At 33.4% G+C, this 8,742-nt stretch overlaps 1 long non-coding RNA gene across 1 annotated transcript; it reads left to right on the forward strand.

Moving 5' to 3' along the window:
* Positions 1 to 3,066: 3,066 nt before the first annotated feature.
* LOC145074185 (uncharacterized) lies at positions 3,067 to 5,132 on the forward strand. The gene is made up of 6 exons (XR_013691735.1): positions 3,067 to 3,411; positions 3,508 to 3,559; positions 3,812 to 3,896; positions 4,097 to 4,221; positions 4,298 to 4,358; positions 4,829 to 5,132. It is a non-coding gene; the product is annotated as an uncharacterized LOC145074185 (long non-coding RNA).
* Positions 5,133 to 8,742: the final 3,610 nt, after the last annotated feature.

An 8,742-nucleotide genomic window follows, 5' to 3' on the forward strand; every position in this document is an offset into this window, starting at 1 on the left:
CGTGTAGGTCGGAGGTTAGTCTCTCGTGGAGATGGCGTTTTAGGGCATGCTTGGCTAGACGGAAGAAATGAGGAAGAAGAGGTAAAATGAAAAATAAGTTTTGGATTCTTAATTTTTAGTGAAAATTTTTAACAACCAAAGTCCAAATATTCTTAAAAAAGGTATATTAAATAATATAATTAGAAAACTTATTGATAAATATTGATTATTTAAAATAGATAAAATTTTATTATTTTTCTATGGTTTGTCAGAACTCATGTGTTTGAGAACAATTATCAAAATGTTTACATGTTTGTTTATGTTATTTCAACATATTGTGTGGTTGGTTTTTGACAAATGTAAAATAAGTTTTGAACATTTAGTAATTTATTTACTCAACGTGATCATTTATCTTCATCACCATACATAATGTTTCCAAAAATAAAAAACTTTATCTGAGCTTTCCTCTCCATCTTATAATTGTAAATGTGAGTGGGTGTGTTTGGGTGGGTATGGTTAAATGGTATAGGGGTGTATATGTGGGTGTAAATGTATATAAAGGTGGTTTTAGGTAGGGGTGGTTGGATATAGGTATTTGGGATATGGTAGGGTGTTTGTGCTCGTCTGTAGGTAAGGATACATGGTTGTAACATCCAAGTTTTGGTATGTTTCTCTTTTAGTCCTTAATGTAAATTCTCTTCAAATTTGATCCCTTGGTTAGTACGCAGGGCGTACTAAATGGGTATTTGGACCCATGCATGTGTTAAGACCTTTGTTAATCTATTTTTGAGTTCTTGAGCCCCATTAAGCCATGCATGTATGTAAAGTTGCCAACTTTACATGATAAGTCACTTTTAGGGACTAGATCTGTGAGTTTGGAGAAAAGATTCAACCAATTAAGTGCTTAATGGAGTAGGATGGCACACTAGGGAGTATGTTGGGCGTACCCAGCTTGTACGCTTAGCGTACTAGCGCCAGAAAGAGTATGCTAAGCGTACAAGCTGAGTAAGCCCCGCATACTCAACAGATGGGCCTTAGACTTGACGTTTTTGGTAATAGGCCAATGTTTAGGCTTCCATTGTTTGGGCCTGTTAGGCCATTAAACTTCTATGTTGGACTTTGGACTAGCATGTTGAGCTTTCTTGGATTCTAGGCCCATGATTAGTTTTGGGGCTCAATTTGGAAGATTGGGCCATACTTGATCCTTGGGTTGCCATTTATGTTTTAGGCCTTTTGAATAGTCGAGTTGGGCCTTGGCTTTGGGCCAAGTTAGATAAAGGGTAAAATGGTATTTTTACCTTGTTTATGGGCTATGTATCTTATTCTCTGATTATGAGTTGAGATCCAATTAATAATTGGATGTTATTGATATTGATAGTGTAGGAATTTACAGACTAGCAGCCAAATATTTATTCGAGTGATTCAGTAGCTTGAGGTAAGTTTCCTCATTGTGTTTAGCGGGTTGAAGGAAACAATGTCGGACCATGGTTTTTATGCTTAGTTTGTTAGATGTTTGCGTGGCTTTTGCATAGGTTATGTGTTTGCATGTTTATCGGGCGTAGCCCGATGCCGGGCAGGGCCTAATGCCAGGTAGGGGCCTGATGAGCATCTTGTATGTTATCTATCTTTGATATCATTGCATTTCTTATGTGTGTATGTGTTTACCAGGTAAGGCCTGATGTCGGGCGAGGCCCGATGACTATCATGTATGCTATTATCTTTGTGATTATCGCATGTGTTTATATGATTATATGTTTATATGTATACCGAGTGGGGCTTGATAACTGATAGATTTGTTTACCGAATGGGGCCCGATGCCGGGCGGGGCCTATTATATGTTTTATATGTATGATATTTGGTATTCCGGGGAACTCACTAAGCTTTTTGCTTACAGTTTTCAGTTTATGTTTCAGGTACTTCTGGTTCGAAAGGGAAGAACCTGGGATGATTGCAGTGCACACACCACCTCGTTCAACATTTTATGATTACTGTGATGTTTCATGATGTATTAGACATATTTTATTCTAATATGGTTTGACTATGATGTTTTGGATAATTTCTTTAGTTATTTAAAAAGAATAGAAAATTTTGGTCTTATTTTCGGGACGTTACGGATTTTTAGTGTATAAGGATTAGGGTTTATGGCTTATAAAGCCATAAACCTTAAGTTGATGGCATAGGGATTAAGGCATTCGCTTTAAGATTATGTCTTAGGGTTTGGGGCTTAAGGTTTTTGGTTTATGAGTTAAAGAGTATGACTTCGGGCTAAGGGCTTAAGGCTTAAGATTTATGGCTTAATATGGCTGATCGGTTGGAGTTTATGGAATATAGCTCATGACATACAACTTATGGCTTAAGTTTTAGGGATTAGGGCTTATGGATTAAGGCTTGTGTCTTTAAGCTTACTTCTTAGAGTTTGGAGCTTAAGTCTTATGGTTTATGGCTTAACTGGTAAAGCTTAGATCTTATGGCTTATGACTTATGGCTTAAGGCTTATGGTTTATGGATTGATATGTCTTATGGCTCATGACATATTAATTAAGGGTTAAGTCTTAGGGCTTATGGCTTATGTATCAAGGCTTAGGTCATATGGATTATTGTTGACTACTTATTGCTTATGGCTTGTCACTTAATTATATGAACATAATTTTAAAGAGCACACTTCCTTGTAGAACAAATCTACAACTGAGGTATTCAATCTGGTTTTAGATTCTCCGTTTTCCGCTAAATTGGTTCTTGATTCATTGATTGTCGGTCTGATCTAGTTCATGTGCAGACAAATGTTCATCCAAACATACAAATATATTTACTTCAAATTATATTTTTATACACCTTCACAATAACGTTTTCCCTCCATGTTTATATTCTTCAAAACAAAATGGATTTTTATACGAATTCATTTTCCCTCCATTTTTATTTTCCAAAAAAATTTGATTTCTATATCCTTTGCCCTCCATGTTTTTTTCCAAAAAATAAATAAATTGATTTCTATATTATTTTCCTCCATGTTTATTTTCACAAAAATTGATTTCTATATGATCCCCTTTCCATTTTCCCTTTACAATTTAAAGATTTAGCCCTAAATAACCGATTAGAAATAGAGGCTCCACATTTATCTACTTATATTCCCGAACATGCCACTCATCGTGTTTCCAATCATCCTCGTTCATTGCTAATTGGTGTTCCCTTCTCTTGGTCGTCACCATCGCTATCGCCATCGCCAGTCGACTACTGTCGCCATCGGAGACACTCACGAGTCACGCCTACCGCCGCCTCTTATCTCCATCCTTTTCCTTTACCTTGCTCATCTATGTTTCCTTCTTACCAGCATTTCCTTGCTCATCATCGTCGTCGTCCGCCTACTGGCGCTATCACAGACCCTCACGCCTCTTGACTCCTCTTCCCGTTGTTCTTTTCCTTGACCGTGTGCAGGTAATGTTTTCAGTCATGACTGATTCCCTTTATTGGTCCCTACCGTAAAACTAAGAAACCATGGAATCCGTAACTTATTTTTCTTTGTGGAATTAGGAGTTGATTTTGCTGAAATATGATACGTGTGAAAGCTTTAAGGTGTCAACTGGTAAGTTCACTTTTGTTTCTATCCACAATGTGCTCGATATAATGACAAGCTATAGAAGTTGATAATTTTTCTTGATTAGTTTATGGTATAGCCGTGACCCGTGTGGTGCTTGATTGATTTTTATTTCATGGAGAACTTATTAATGTTAATCCTGTGTGATCCACATTACACATCCATGTTTTTTTATTTATGGAGCTTGAGGTCAATTTGATATGTATTAATCTCAACATCGTTTGTGTATCCTCGCCATAGGTGCTAATGCAGTTGAGTACATTATCAACCATGGAGAAATTTCCAATTTTTATTAGTTTTTGTTCAAGAGAGCAAGTTACCTGTTGTAAGTTATGCTCTTATCTTCTTTATTAAAGTTCCTTAATTGCATTATATATACACATAGGCCTTACATATGTTACATATGGAACAACATCCCTAATACATCTGTTTTTATCACTTTCTTGATTGGTTATAAATAAATCATGCAAATATTATCATGTGTTCCAAATTGCTCATGGAACAAGGTCTTGATCGTCCCTATAGGTATGTGTCCTTCAAATCTTCTTCTTGAAGCTATTGTGAGCCTTAGGAAGGTCGTTGGGTCACAAAAGAAGGAAGTCATGGAACAAGGTTTTCATTGCTTCTCCTGGGAAGAATTTACTGAAATGGTAACTATTTCTGGTCAAATCAGAAACTAGCAGCAATCACTCATTTAATGATCATGTTCATATCTTGTTCATGTAGCAATCGTGATGTAAGCCATGGGAGGTGAACAAATATGTGCACTTAAGGATATTGGTCCCAAGTAAGTGCTCTAATATCCGAGCAGTTATATTATTCTTTTTTATCAAAATAATTTCAAAAAATATAAACATATAACTAGATAAATCATTATAGAATGATATAGTTGTTGTTCAAACCCAAGAAATCACATTGTTAGAGTTATCCTCTTATCTCTTATAATTACAATGCTCTAGTTGATATTTTTTCTGATTCTCATGTAGTCTCCGTCATGCTATATACGCAATTAAATGCAAGTAATGACAACCTGCTTTTGTTGACTCATTTAATATAGCAACCTACTTCAATTTCCTTTTCCATGTCTAAATTTTTCATAGCATCTGTGGATTTTGTTGGCAAATTGATGATAAATTGACTTCTATTTGTAGTTCCTTGTTATAAGCTTCAATGTAATTAACATAGTTTTGCAAAATAGCATAAGATGTAATTCAATTTTTGAAGATTAAGACTATTCCATTACACATCTTGATTCAGGGAAACACATTTATCAAAAAAAAAAGAATGATGATGTCTTTCAATAGTTTATTTGCTGCTACATGATCAACTGCGAGTAATTTTAGCTCAAGATATCAAAATGCAAAAGACTAAAAAGAGAAAAGAGACCACTTACTCAACGGCACATCAATTAAAGCAAACATGGAGCAATGGTGTTAATAAAAAAAAATGTATAACTTATCTTTCTTGGTTACAACTTTGCATGTACTTTTATTTTTTATAACCCTGGATATGTTTTGATGTATGAATTTGAATTATTATTGAAAATTTTTATTTTCTGTTATATTTTAATTTATATTTCATTTTTTGTCGCATGTGCTTATACATAATTCATGGCCATGTTTTAATTTTATATGTGTGACTAAAGTCAAACAACATTTATGATACACAATAGTCACAACAAAAAAACACGTGTTTAGAAAGTATTTATAGCCATAATTATTTGACATAATGCTTAATTACAACAACACTTTTGCCACATTTTTCTTAAATCGATGTGACTAAAAACTTAATAAACAATTTATTCTGTAACTAAATAATAGTTACAACTACACTAACAATAAACTTGTGTGATAGTTGGATGAGCAACAATCACTATCAAAAAACACTTGTGTGTCTACAAATCATTTATGACCACATTTATTCAACAATTCTTTTGTGACTAATTATTAGCAAATCGCTACTTATGAAATTAATTACATGTTACCATTTAGCGAACATAGTTATGTTCACCGTAAATGCATGTATGCAAAAGATACTCAATAGTCTTAATAAACTTTGCATTGCGTGACAATTTATTAGCAAAATGCCACATTTTAATTACATGTTACCATTTAGCGAACATAGTTATGTTCACCATAAATGCATGTATGCAAAAGATACTCAATAGTCTTAATAAACTTTGCATTGTGTGACAATTTATTAGCAAAATGCCACATTAAAACAACATGTATGTCGCCATTTGGTCATATACAGTCACTACAATTATTAAAAAAGTGTGCCTATTGAAGGTTTAACACCATACTATTAGATAAAATGATTGATTTTAGGAACAAAATTCCCTACCCAATTGCCACACTTTTATAATACAGTCACATGTTTTCATATCATACGGACGCTACATTTTAAAGTGACTATAAGACTCATACGATGATGTCATCTTCCGTCACACTTTTAGTGAATAAATAAAATGTCACTACACGCGTATGATCATACGTTTTTGGTGTGTCTGTAGGTCATTTTTGTACAAGTGCAATGGCTTCCAGAAGGTCTCAAATGTCTCAAATGCTCAAGTAATTGCAGAGTGACAACCTATATGACAACAATATACTCCTCTACATTGTCTTCATCTTGCTAGCCTTAAGCGTCTTACTTTACGCTTGTTGCTCCATCGCTTCCAACCTATCATTTGTCTCTAACGCTACCAACTCCTTTTTTTTCATAGACTTCATCGTTGACTCAAATACAAGGCCTTTATGATGTCACGATCAACAGCCTTTTGATCACCATTTACCCGATAAATCTAAATTCTAATATCCCACCTACCTAAATAACATATGTTAAAGACCCTAGGTGTATGGAAAACCCTTTCCTAAATGTTCTTCAAAAACAAACATATGTAGAATAATCAAGTATTATGGAAAACACTTTCCTAAATATTCTTCAAAAACAAACATATGTAGAATAATCAAGTATGATTTTAAACTCAAGTAATATTCTAAAGATGAGCATAATTTTAAACTTGTATGACTTTATCATGTTAAAACTTATCTCACATGCCTAGAAATTGGCAAACTACATTATTCCATCCTCTATCAAGTTTCCCTTTATCTCTAAGGCCTCAATTTCTCTACATTCATTCGATTATGTTTGTATTTAATGTGTAAAACAAGTATAAACTATAAAGCAACGGTTAGTAGAAGTCAAGTCGAGCAAATCTAGAAATTAATTATGAATACTATCAATATGATGTTAATTAGGTGTCAAAACAAAATTGAGTGATGATTCTACAAGATGGTTCCAGGGCATTGTGTCATATATATATATATATATATATATATATATATATATATATATATATATATATATATATATATATATATATATATATACACACACACTAGCCGTTTTACCCGCGCTAAAGGACGGATGCGAATAATTTCATTCAAAAATTAGTTTCTAAAGAGAATTAATTTTTTATGCAAATAGTTTAGTACATCTAACAACGTATCAATTTTAATGGTTTAAATAATAAATTTTACACACTTTAAAATAATACAAAAAAAGGTTTGGTTTATGTTTTATCAAAACTAGGTGGGGAACCCCCGCGTTGCAGGGGTCGGATGTGACAGTTGTTTTTGTTGTTTGTAAAAAATGGAAGATGTACGAAATGACAATCGATGTTTGTTTTTTGGTAAATGAATTAAAAGAAATTGGAAAAAAATAGAAAGGATAACCCCGCGTTGCAGGGTTCGAAAGGCCAGCAATATTTGCGAACGCCCTCCCAAAGTTCGTTAAACGACATAACAATACATATAAACTACCGACCACTTGCTTCTCAACAATCTAATAAACACACACCTGAAACACTCCAAAACAAAGTGGTGAACAGAAGGTTGCTAGAGTAATTGAATAAGGTTGGTACACTGATAAAATTATAATATCCGTATGTTTACAAAAGATTTTTATGAGGAAGTGGATAGATTGCTAATTTCTTATTCATGCAACTTGCATCTTGACGAACAACTTCTATGTGCAGAACTGCAAATATAAATGTCTTGCATTGGATGCATTTGTCAATGTTGTAAGCATTATTCCCCTACAACATCAAAAGGGTAAAGTTGGTAATGTATGTAAATAAACAAAGAGAGAATTATTGCTTGTATATATGAACCTAAAAAGGTAACAATGAATTGAACAATAAAAACTGATTAAAACGGTTTCCAAGATATAAAATTTCCATTTTCAGACAATCCATCACCAAAGTTTCTCATCTACTTGTAAACCATTAAAGAACGATGAGATACTGCTCTTATCACCCTCAGGGCAAAGCACATTGACACAAATACCCTTTCTCTTGTAGGTTGAAAGCGATCTGATAAACATAACCACACCCCCTTTCCAACAAAAAAAAACATTAGAAAAAAATATAAGATTATATTTATTTATTCTCATATGAATTATAAAATAACAACCTTTGGCAGCAGAATAAATAGGGTATGATTATTCAAAATAACAACCATACCTATTTTGCAAGATTTGTACTTTACGTTTGTTGATGACAATACCTTATATTCTTGAACATATTCAAAAGGTGAATCAAACCATCATATAATAACGAAGAAACAAATTGCAAACATAATGTAAAAGAAGAAATAGTATGATTATTGTAATTATACATACCAAGAAATTGACCAAAAGACGCATCAACAACATTGCCTGAACATTAATCAGGTCGTGTTGGCCCTCTCCGAAGGAAGATGGTGGCTTCAACGGGTTTCAGATAACCTCAAATCCATGTTTGGAAACCTTGTTCCACATTGAGCAAATATTTGGTATTGGTCTCAAGGAAAGGGATCGCAAGCTTATGAAAAAGTGCCTGCAGAGACATGACCTAATCATTCAAGGTGTATGTATGGGCATCCATTTTTTATTTCATACAAAAAGAATGAATTAAAGGAACAAATATTTTATAAAAGTAGGCAATAATACATTGAGACATCATCCACAATCTGTAGTTGTTTGGAATACAAACAAATGGGAATTATAATAATCATGCAAAAATAGACCGCTCTAGCTTCAAACTATCATACACTAATATGTCTACATGGCCTATTAAATAAAAAAAATATAAATATATTAAGAGAAATGAATTATGATTTTATTTATATTTA

The sequence above is a fragment of the Lactuca serriola genome, chromosome 9 (genome assembly GCF_051521515.1).
Source record: "Lactuca serriola cultivar US96UC23 chromosome 9, Lser_US96UC23_V15, whole genome shotgun sequence".
Classification (NCBI taxonomy): Eukaryota; Viridiplantae; Streptophyta; class Magnoliopsida; order Asterales; family Asteraceae; genus Lactuca; species Lactuca serriola.